The sequence below is a fragment of the Tympanuchus pallidicinctus genome, unplaced genomic scaffold (genome assembly GCF_026119805.1).
Source record: "Tympanuchus pallidicinctus isolate F22 unplaced genomic scaffold, pur_lepc_1.0 scaffold15, whole genome shotgun sequence".
Taxonomy (NCBI): Eukaryota; Metazoa; Chordata; class Aves; order Galliformes; family Phasianidae; genus Tympanuchus; species Tympanuchus pallidicinctus.
Genome location: NW_026294669.1, coordinates 28,263,790 through 28,275,884, shown reverse-complemented (window position 1 = coordinate 28,275,884; position 12,095 = coordinate 28,263,790). Strand labels below are relative to the sequence as shown.

Below are 12,095 nucleotides of genomic sequence, written 5' to 3'. Positions count from 1 at the left end.
CCACCTCGTACACAGCTGCTCACCCACCTTTCCTCAGCAAGAAAGGAAATAAGCTCAGAAAAAGATAAAAAAAAAAAAAGAAAAAAAGCGGGGTGAAATGAGAACTCAGAGCTTCCTCAGAATTTACCTTCGTAGGCAAAGTAAATTCCGCCCCTCCCTTTTCGACATCCCAGCCTCAGCTCCGCGCAGAGCTCCGAGCTGGCTCAGCACGCGGCCGTACCTCTCCTCCGCTCCGCCCTCGTCACGGCCGTCCGCTGCAGCCACGCGCCCCTGTCTCGCGCCGCAGCTCCCCCGTGATACCCGCCCTCAGAGCACGAGACCCCTCCTCAGGCACAGCCCCGCTTCCTACTGCTACAACTCACAGCACCTGCACTGCTTTCTGTTACCTCAGGGCTCCAACCTCGTGCTTTTCTCCTCAACCTCTATTTAAGGCATTTAGCCCCGAGGCAGGATTGCACCGATGTACCGCACCTGGGGCTGATAGGCCCCGTGGAACCAGCTCCGAGCTGGCTAGGGTGCTGATCTCAGCTTGTCCTCACATCAGTTGCTGCGTTTGCTCTCATAGCGCACGTGCACCCGGGCACGACACGCAGGCCGGGGGAGTACACTGCCACCGGACAGCCATTTTAACAGAGAACCTTGTTGGATGGGATAGCCTGAAGCCCTTCAGCAGGCAACGGCTGGTGAGAGAGGTGAGTTTTAACTTTCCAATGAGGATCTAGATGTGATCCTGTTGGTACTTTGGAACCACAGGTGGTGAGGATGAAAAAGGAGCTGTGAATATTGATGTACCGTTTAGCAAGCAAGGAGGATGGGTGAGAAAGGTCCGCGCCTTTCTGGAACGCAGTCTCACTGCATTTCTGCTCAGAAAATTCAATGCCCCTCTGAAGCTGAACCAAACCAGCAATTAGTTGTCAAGGCGTAGCTAAAAAGGCAAAGTAAAGCCTGTAGATTTAATCAGCATTTCCATGGTAGCTGAAATTATGCTGCTTAATGGCTGGAATGGGTTGCAATGAAAATGAGTAGACTGTATATCCCCAAAAATTGATTCCTGGAAGAGCATTCAGAGTTGCTTCAGGAAATAACATTAAAAAATATTAGACCATGGGTCTCTCAGCTGCCTTGAAGCGTGGGCATCAAATCTTAATCTCTTTAGTAGAATGCTAAATTTAGCTATATATTTAACTAGAAAAAATAAAATAAAATAGGGATGTTCTGTTGGGAATAAACCTGCCAAACAGCCTGGCTTTTTCTGGGTGGAAAAAAAAATTAAAAAAAAAAAAAAAGAAATCTTGTTTTCATTTTACAGTTGCAGATGATATTGTGCTGCCATCAAGCCAATGTATGTGAAAAAGGTAAAAAAAATAAATTTGAAAACAATGTGTTCTGCTTTGTTACAAAAAGGAATTGAAATGTTGACGGGGTGCTCTGCTGAATACTGGAAGTTTAGGCATGATGTTAAAGCTGGACTGCTGCCATTCTTCCACATACCACAGATAAACATCGGGTATAGAGCACCTAATAAACGTTCAGAAGATAAACTGTGAAACAAGAATGCTGTGTCTCGGTTGCTGGCAGCCCAAACCTCTAAGCTTGCTCTTGTTTCTGAGAAGTTTGGCCTCTGCCATCCGTCGTGTAAATCATCCCCTCCATTTGAAAATTGTCCACGCTATTTATGAGAGCATAGTTTATCTTATCATGTGGGGCAATGAAATAAATGCAGCTCTGGGCGTTAGATTTTTAGGGAATAAAGTTTTAATGACCAACTGAATGCTTTTTATGGTTTATGCAGGAATCACTTTCTGCAGCAATGAATGATGCCATAAACTCATGAAGCATAAGCAGTATCAGAGCAAGACTGCAGTGGATGAAACCATAGTACGAGGTGAGATACTTTTTTCATTAAACTGAAGATGGAAAACACAATGCATTTTTGACACTTCTCTTCAAGAAACATGAAAATTTTGCAAAGCATGATTTGTTATTCACGATGCTGAGAATCATTTTTAAAGGCCTATGATAGAGAAGTGTCTGTCATTCTGAAAGCTGAACCACAAGGAAGAGCCAGTTTGCATTTTGCCACTGTTTCCATTATTGAAACAAAACAAAAACATTAAAAAAAGGACAAGAGTGATAACAATACTGCAGATATCAGGATTTTTAGTTAGCGGTCTGCCTTTAACACCTCTCATTATTTCACTTGATGTACATATGGCTTTCTCAATACTTTGCCCAAGTATCTTGCACTACTGCGATGCATTCTATATGATTTACCATATGTTTGTAAATATTATGTCAATAACCACTACATCTTGGCTCAAAAAAGGGAGATTTGCAGATAGAAGCTGTCAAATATCTCTGTAATGGACAACATTATATGTATATGCTCTATACAATTAATTTTAAGTAAACATTATTATTGTGAAAGGAATTGAAGTTGTTTGTAAAGTGACATATAGAGGTATTGAATCATCTAACCACAATTTTACAAGTCAGTAAATGTAGCATGGATAGGAAAATAATTTACTAGTACTAATGCATATGTAGTCAGTTATCTCTTTCATCCCAAGAGAATGTTTTGAGACTTACACAAGTAATATGACAATTACAATATCAAAGTAGTAAAAATGTGGGGGAAGGAAGGAAGGAAGGAAGGAAGGAAGGAAGGAAGGAAGGAAGGAAGGAAGGAAGGAAAGAAATGTCAAGTCTAAGGGCTACCATGACAAAACTGCACAAAGTAGTGGGAACATCTCCCCATCTGGAGAATTGGTCTTAAAAGAATGCTTGTTGAAAGACTTGGGCTCAAGTGCTGAGGTCTTAGCAAGTTTTAGGAGAAATCTTTCTTATCAAATTTTCAATTTTACGTCAAAAATATCAAATGTATTTTTGTTAGCAGCCTGAAGTTTATGTTTTGCATGTTCCTCACAACTGAAAGGATTGACCAGAAACACAATGAATCTTGGTATTAAGACTGAAAAACACAAGTCAACCCCATCAGTTTGGTGGTTGCTTCAGCCAGTGTTTAATTAGCTTCAACTAAAAAAGATAACTAAATCTGATACATGCTGTTGATGATTTGTTTTTATCTTTGACTTACTGGTTCAAGTTCTTCCCCCTTTCCATTTGCCCTCAGAATTCTCTAATCGTGTAGGATTTTTGCTTTCATATCTGTTTAGAGGGCTTCTTTCTCTAGAAGGCTTTTGCTCTTTCAGCCTGCACAACACCACAGCAATTCTCCTCCGTGCAGCACATTATTTTTTCTCATTCTGTGTTCTGTGGCAGCCATTAACTGTGCGTTGAGAGATTTCCCAGAAAGGAGGTCCTGAATTACTAATGCACATGTAGACACTCAGAAAATGTGCTCTATGAATCTCAAATAGCATCTAATCTGACATTATGGCCTATTCAGCATGCAGTTAGCCTTGGGTAACAATCACAGTCCACGGTCATGTTGTGATAAGAATTGTACAATTGCTTTGCTGGATTCCAAGCTCTTGTTCCAGCCTAACACTTAAGAACGTACAATCGCTGTGTTGGAAATTTCTCAACAATTATGAATCCTTTTAAAATAAACTAATGTTTGTTAAAGGAACAAGGTTCTTTTTGATTGTATGTCTCTGATCATCGTAACAGAATTATTTTAACTGCCTTTCTCTAAGACTGAAATGCAAGAAGCATTTAATTGCCTTTCACCAAACATCAGCCCCCATCTTGAGGATCCTTACAAGGGGATTCACGCCACAGACATTTATGGAAACTGGTTTCAACACTCACTGTTAACCAGTGTTAAAAAGACAAATAAATAAATGATAGCCATTTTGAGAGCAATACAAAACAACAGATATTTTAGGTTAAATTACTCAGTGCTACCTTTTATTTCCTTATGTGTTCTATGGAAACTTTTGCAACGTTTCAGCTGAGATTCTGAAAGAGGGGCACTGGCTTTGCTTCTACTTTTCAATTCCACTTGAAGTCTGCAAAATGCATGGATGCCTGCACCGCACAGGCACACCTAAGAAACTGTTTGGATGTGGATTTTGTTGCCTATACGTACTGAACTCCGCGGGTGATTGTTCCAAATTCACGAAGATTAAAAAAGAAAATGGAAAGCAAAAGGAAAAAAAAAAAATAAAGAAAATAGAGAATTAGTACATTAATTAGAGTCTCTATAATATAGCATCACTTTTTTTTTTCCTCTCTAATTTAGCAATTACAGGAATCATCACACCCCAAACTGACTCTTCTGAGCATCAGACTTCTCATTGTTTGGAGTGGTTTGACATTAAAATACATTCATTGACTTGCTGCAGAGCTGAGACACCACGCACGATTCCCCATGTATCTTTGTTTAGTGGCTCTGCACAACAGATGGAATTTTATGTCATGCGGCATTAGGCTACTGTTAAATTTTAATTTCAATTAATGGTCTTTATACTCTTTCTTTATGCACACCAGGGATATTTTAGGCATCCATTTCCCTTCTAATTAGCTTTTATTGCTGAATTCATTCTGAATCTCTGGAAGTCATTAGATTCTCAAACATTCACAGATGAATTTACTTACTTTCTAATAAAATTAATTAGTCCCTGACAAAAAATGGCTAAATTTGGTCTACCTTTTTACATATAGGTAAATATAGAATGTTTCAGATGCATAGAAGCAGTAGAAAATATCTTCTTATTTATTTTTCTTCCTCCAGTATTGACTATCATAGTTATTATTAGCATCACTATCCTTTGGATTGATCCGCTGCCTACTTGGGTTAAAATATAACTCCATTCAAGTGCTTTGTCTCCTAGATTATAGCACAGTAACTGTTACTCACTAATCTCTCTTTAAAAAAAAAAAAACAAAACAAAACACAATTGTTCTATTTCCTTGGAATATGTAAAATTACACAGAACCTTCGAGCCTAACACACTGATCATTTCCACAGAGACAACTTGAGAAACCACGATTATGTAGGCTGATAAATCATAGTAGATATATAAAAAAAAAAAAAAAAAAAAAAAAAAAAAAAAAAAAAAAAAAAAAAATCATTAGTCTGTTTGGAAGACAAAACAAGCAATATAATGCAAGGAAGAAAAGTTAAAACCTACTTTTTTTTTTTTTTAATTTATTTTTCCAGTGATTTAGTAGAAGAAGGGTCAAGCAATTTCAAACTTCTGGGGCAAAAGAATGTGTTGCAGTGCACACTACTGTGACTGCTTTTTATATTTTTTAACATCTGGATAGTTGCTTATAAAAGCCCTGTGGTTGCTTTATGGCACAGCAGCATTAAGGTCTAATTTATCATTGTGCTATAAAGATGAAAATTGAAGAATATGCCCTCGGGGAAGAGGTAATGAAAGACTTCTTGTATGGATTACAGAAGAATATTTATGACACCAGCTAAGAATCTGCGACAACTTTTGTGGTATCTTCCCATTTTAAGTTAAGTATGATTATATGGATCTGGCATGAGATTAATAATTGGTAAGATATCACAATATTTGTAAGATTCAATTGCACATTGCATATAGTTTATTTTTACTTTGAACGTAATTTGAAGCTCTTAAAAAATAAAAAGCTCTGCTTTTAAAAACTGATTATTAACATGCTAAAGTGCTTCTATTTATGTTTCTTAATAAATGAAAAGGTGTATTCATATTCGAGGTACCAGGTATCCCTGGCATTATTAATTTGATCTGAATCTGGCATTTCCAAGGACCCAGCTACTCAGAGGAAATGCACCTTCCTCACAGATGAGACATTACAGCACATGCAGCAACAGCCTCTGAGCTTGAGCAAATGGACACACATTGATCTAAGTACAAGTTAGAAATGGCAATACAAAGTAAATTATGTGGCTGGACACATATGTATGGAGGTAAAAGCGGTAGTATAATTAACTCCAAGTTTCCTGCTCAGCAGAAGAGGAAGAGCAGAAGTTTTGACAAGAGAAGGACCTTTGAATATTGCATACATATTTAACATTTCTCTGGTTTAGTCTTGTGTTAGTAGTTAAATCTTTTTCTCCTTTTAAATTGCTTAAAAGTCTTTTTTTTTTTTCTTTCCTGATTTCTCTTTTTTTTTTTTTTTTTTTTTTTTTAATTTTTTTTTTTTTTTAATTAGAGCTAACATGATAGACCTGAGAGCAGAAGAGCCTGACCTCATTCAGCCAGTTGCCCTTAGGCTCTTCCCGCTTGGCTGCTGCCTGCCCCTGCAGTGCTTAAACCCCTTTCTCCTGCAGCAGGACAGGTGGCCATCAATAAAACCTGGTGTTTGTGTGTGCTCTTGGAAGTGAGTCTGGAAAAAATGTATAAATCAAAAACATGTGTCCATTTATCATGTACATTCTAAAGAAATGTTTTACTTAATGTCATATGAAAAAGACAAACCTTCTGGAGGTGGTTAATTGTTCAGGGATGCTTAGGTACGTTTAGGCAGACCAAATATTTTTCTCCATCAGACCATACTCCAGCATTCTCTCCAAGAGGCTCAAAACTCTTAACTCTTTACAGACTCAAATATGAAACAGACAGGGTGAATGGCCTATCTTGTGCATGCATCTCAGCAGTTACTGATTACTTCAGAAGGAGGGGAGAAAACAGATATAAGAGGGCACTATGAGGTGGCCAGACCAAGTAACCACATACATTATTAACCAATTCAAACCAGCCACCAAAGTAACTACTTAAATGAGTATGAATCAATTTCTCCTGCTATGAATAAATAAATATATGTATATATATTTAAGTCCCTTCGAGATCATGTATTCTGGAGTATTTCCCATACTCCATCTTTTTCAAGCAGAAAAACTTCCATTATATGAGTGAAAAATTCTTTAATCATTATGTGGTAAGTGGGGAACCTAAAGCGCTTGTCTAATCAAAGTCTTCCATCAATTAGGGGCAAATTCAGCTTAGATAAATAATGAAGAAAAATTGTAAAGGATCTTACAATTCACTTGATCACATGTGATGTATTTTTTCTAATTACTAATACTGTAACTCAGTATAAAACTCAGTACAGAAGTAACTTTAGATCACTCAAGGAAATTAAATGGCCAAATCTGCTTTTCCTTTCTTGAAAAACCAGTGGAAGAAAAAGGAAGAATAATTTCAAATGGTATTTTCTTAAGTTTGTTCATTATCATTTCCAGGCGGTGCTTTGTCACAAGATTAAAACAAAATTAAATTTATTTATAGAAAATGCTTAAAAATGCATGGTCATGGAGCATGGCACAACCTCATTTTATGTTATTCAGGCTCATAAGATGTGAAATAAAATGATATTTTCCACCAATTCAACCTTCCGAAAAAGGAAATGCTGACTAAAACAAAAGATTCATGCTAAACAGATGATTAGAATAAAAGGATCATCTGAAATATGGATGCTAATTGAAAAGCTTTCATTTTCTTTTTCCTAAAAAGCTATTATGTGCTTTCATCTAGAGTTTTTCTTTTCGTAGGTTTGGGTTTGTTGTTTTTTTTTTTTTTGCATAAATAAGTTTAAACAATGGTTATACAGATTTATTTATGAATTTGTTAGAGTAGAATTTTAAATAGCCTTCAGAATTCAAGATGGTCAACAAAGAAATAATAAAAATCAGCCACCTGCTCCCATTAAAATACCTCATTTCTCCTCTGCTTTATGTAGCCATTTTTCCTGTGAGCATGTTTCACATGGAAATATTTGAGTTCCAGCCTATTTCCTTTTAGTTTTTCAAAACTCTTTAGTTTCTCACAACCTTCACTTAATCCGTATTCAAACATAAATTTCCAAGAAGGTTAAAGATTTTTAAGACTATTGAAGTTGTTTTTCTTTTTTCTTTTTTCTTTTTTTTTATTTTCAAAAAGTTGTACATTCAAGCTCTACATGAAAATGTTGCTTTCAAGCATTGATTGAATTGTTCGCTTAAATTTTCGTGCCTTTGAAACTCTCAAAGCTGCTTCTGCTGCTAGTGGCCTACAAAGTCATTTCTCCACAGAAACCGATGAGCTGTGTGTCGCTGGTATCCTTTCATGCCTTTTTTTTTTTTTCCTTCTACAGCTTTTGTTAGGGATTGTTTTATTGTGTCAGTGACTAACAGGCCTCCTTGGATTGTGATCTTTTATTGCCTATTCCTGCCAGCTGCAAAAATACTGGCTTCCTTTTTTAATCATAAAATGAATTGTTGCAGAAATAGGGAATGCTACAGTTTCCTCTACATAACATTCTCCAATCAGAAAATTATAATTTCTCAGATGCATTAGCACAATATACTAGGAAACAGCTGCATAATTTAACTTAATTGTTAAGCAATACCTCATTATAGCTAGACAGTAAATTCAGCAGTTTGCAGGTTTTTTTGTGTGCCTCTCCATTTTTCTGTGCTTGCATTTATGTGCTCTTTTCATCTGTCTTTCTCCTCCCAAAGGTTCTCAAAAAAAAAAAAAAGAAAAAAAGTTTCAACAAAAGTGAACTTAACCTTCATTAAGAACCAGCTTAAATTCTCAGTAGATGCCCAAGATATAATCTTGTAGGAAAACAGGCCCTTCTAGACATCCCTGGAAAGTCTGGTTGCAGATACCTCCTTCTTAAACAAGATCAAAGAAGAAATCTCCAAAACCCAAGATCAAGCAAATATTCAGATTTGAAATATGTTTTAATCTCTAAAGGCCTGTGATAGCAATAAGTATTGCTCAGCAGGGTTTAGGTGGGGCACTGCAAGAGGAATGCAATTCAATGGTATCATAGAGTAGAGCCATACAATAGCTTGGATTGGAAGGGACCCCAAGGAACATCACCAAGATCCAACCCCGCTGGTGGCAGGGCCACCAACCTCAGTTCTGGTACTGACCAGGCTGCCCAGGGCTCCATCCAACCTGGTCTTGAACACTCCACAACCTCTCTGGACAGCCTGTTCCAGCACCTCACCATGCTCACTGTGAAGAACTTCCCCCTGATATCCAATCTAAACCTTCCCTCCTTGAGCTTAAAACCATTGCCACCTGTTGTATCGCTGCCTATCCGAGTAAAAAGTTGACTCCCTTCCTTTTGAAAACTGGAAGGCTCCAATGAGGTCTCTTTGCAGTCTTCTATTCTCCAGGTTGAACAAACACAGCTCCTCCACCCTGTCTTTGTAGCTTTGATGCTCCAGGCCTTCGATGTATTCGTGGCGCTCCTCTGGATGCTCTCCAACAGCTCCATATCTTTCCTGCATTGAGGACCTCAGACCTGGACACGGTACTCCAGATGGGTCCACAGGAGGGCAGTGTAGAAAGGGAAAATCACCTCCCTGTTCCTGCTGGCCAGTCTTCTGTTGGAACCCAGGATACTGTTGGCCTTCCAAGCTGCAAGAGGACACTGCTGGCTCATGTTCTGTTTTTAATCTGCCGGAACTCCTTCTCAGAAGGGTTACTCTCAAGGAGTTCTTCTCCCAGTCTTTATACATATCTGGGATTACTCTGACACAAGTGCAAAACCTTGCACTTTGCTATGATGAGCCTCATCAGATTCACATAGACCCACTTTTTGAGCTTGTCGTGATCCCCCTGCTTGGCATCCCCTCCCTCTAACATGTCAGTCGTATCACTCCACTTGGTGTCACTGGCAAACTTGCCGAGGGTGCACTCGAGCCATCAATGATGTTGATGAAGATGTTGAGGAGCACCGGTCCCGATGCAGACCCCTGGGGTTTAGCAGCTAACATACACTTTAGAAGTTCAGAACAGTATGAGAAGAGAAACCACTTGCATTCACTAGTAGCTCATCTTCATGTAAGAGAAAATATAATCATTTGCACAAACTAAACTGGACAATATTGACAGGCTAACACCATCTCTTCTCTGGAAATTTGGTGGATCTTGTATTTCTCTGCCATTCTTCAACATTTCTCAAGTTTTCATCCCCAAACAATTTATTTTGTCTTAAATCAGTACTTTATGAATCAAATTGAATTTGTTATGCATTTATATTTGAATCCAGTAGGTACTCAGCTGTTTGTGTTATATGCTCATATATATCCATGCGCCGATTTCTAACTGCTGTGCAAGCCCTGTGTCCAAGTGTGGAGCCCGCAGTACAAAAAAGACAGGGAGCTGTTGGAGAGGGTCTAGAGGAGGTCCACATCAGGGGACTGGAACACCTCCCCTATGAGGACAGGCTGAGGGAGCTGGGCTTGTCCAGCCTGGAGAAAAGAAGGCTGCAGGGTAACCTCATTGCAGCCTTTCAGTACCTAAAGGGAGCCTACAGAGGGGTGAGGAATCAACTCTATGAAAGGGTTGATATGGACAAGGGGAAATGGCTTTAAGTTGAGGGAGAGGAGATTTAGGTCGGACATCAGGGGGAAATTCTTTACCCAGAGAGTGGTGAGGTACTGGAACAGGCTGCCCAGAGAGGCTGTGGATGCCCCATCCTTGGAGGTGTTCAAGGCCAGGTTGGATGGGGCCCTGGGCAGCCTGGTTTAGCGTTAAACGTGGAGATTGGTGGCCCTGCATGTGGCAGCAGGGTTGGACATTCATGATCCTTAAGATCCCTTCCAACCTTGGCACTCTGTGATTCTATGAATTCACTAGCTTCTCTTGGTCGAAGGAAGAAAAAATCAACTCCATTCCTATTTTAGATATAATTTTCGTAGTCATGTTTCAACTAACTGTTCCAAGCATGCATCACCTTTATTGCTAACATTGCTTAAAAATGTGTTTAGGTTTCTCTAAAATATTTGTATTGTATCATAAAATAAAAATACAAAAAACATACTGGAACTGCTAGTAATTTACAGATTGTTATCAGGACATTTTGCTGCTGCTGGTTCCCCCCTGGACCAGAACTTTCCTACTGTTCTAGATGTGTATCCAGACTGATGGTGCTATGACAACTAGGAATAGCACACTGTGCTATGGTTTTAGCTTTTGTTCATTTTTCTCCTGTACTCTTAATCAAGGGTTTGTATAGTATCTAGGAGAAGGAAAAAAAAATTACCAGAATTGTGATTCTCACCCTTTAGTTTCTCCGACTGTTGAAAAGAAGGAAAATGGATAGACAGCATCTCCCTTTGAAAGTCTGCTTTGAGTAGGAGATGGATAGGTAGAATCTCCATTTGAAAGCCTATACTTTAAGTCATGCACAAAGGATACAGAGCTTAGTTTTGGTTAGTCCAGAACAGTAAAAATTAAGAAAAACTGTTAGCATTCCCCTCTGTAAGTTAGGGTTGTTATAGAGATGTACTCAAGAGAGAGCAGGAAAACTTCAGTGACCTTTTTTCTTGCTGGTTGTATGTAGTATGAACAATCACTAACTAAAAATGTTCTGTAACACTAGTCAAAGATGAGAAAAAAAGTTCAAAGCTTGGGCCCCTGTAAGAAGATTTTGGACTTTTGTTCTTTCATTCTTGCACTATTTGGTATCTTTTGTTTGAGGAGATTAGAATAAAATCACATACAAGAAACCACAACACTAGGAATCCGAAAATGTTTAGTCAGAAATGTAACTATGGATAACACTCAATCACACCTGTAGCTTCTGCTCTGTACAGTTCTCCACGCACTGATTAGTAATAAATACATCATTTCCAAAAAATAGTTACAAAGAAATAGATTTCTTAGCATATTTAACAGATAATAACAGCATCATAATCAAATCTGATGCTTTTTTTTTTTTCTTTCTGATTAATGAACATGTTCATACAGCCTGACTTCAACTGGTAGTTTCAAGAAGTTCACACCACTACAGTGGCTTTTTTGCTGTGCAGTATCTGCATCAATGTATTCTTTTTTCACTGATATCTGTATATGAAATGCAAAGTTATTGACCTGAAACTGATGTGGAGTGGGAAGTTCCTTTAACACAATTATTTCCTTTCCATATTGCAAATTAATAAACGAGTCTTCCTCATTGTTCTTCATGGTGAAATCGAACATACCTTATCTCCATGCCTGACAGTGGTAACCATTATCTGACAGTTCAGACTCTGCTACTCAGTGGTGAAAATACCAAGCTGTGTATTGGTATACAATTATACAGTGAAATTTGTCTGTAGTAATTGCTAAGGGAGGTAACTAATTATCTTCCTAACCTGGTCATCTAATTAAGTAAGCAGAACTGGGATCATATTCACTTCTTAAGAGAGC

The 12,095-nt window shown here is 38.3% G+C and overlaps 1 long non-coding RNA gene across 1 annotated transcript; it reads left to right on the top strand.

Annotated features, from left to right (window-relative positions):
• Positions 1–527: 527 nt before the first annotated feature.
• Positions 528–6,430, top strand: LOC128077117 (uncharacterized). The gene is made up of 3 exons (XR_008204842.1): positions 528–692; positions 1,793–1,885; positions 6,115–6,430. It is a non-coding gene; the product is annotated as an uncharacterized LOC128077117 (long non-coding RNA).
• Positions 6,431–12,095: the final 5,665 nt, after the last annotated feature.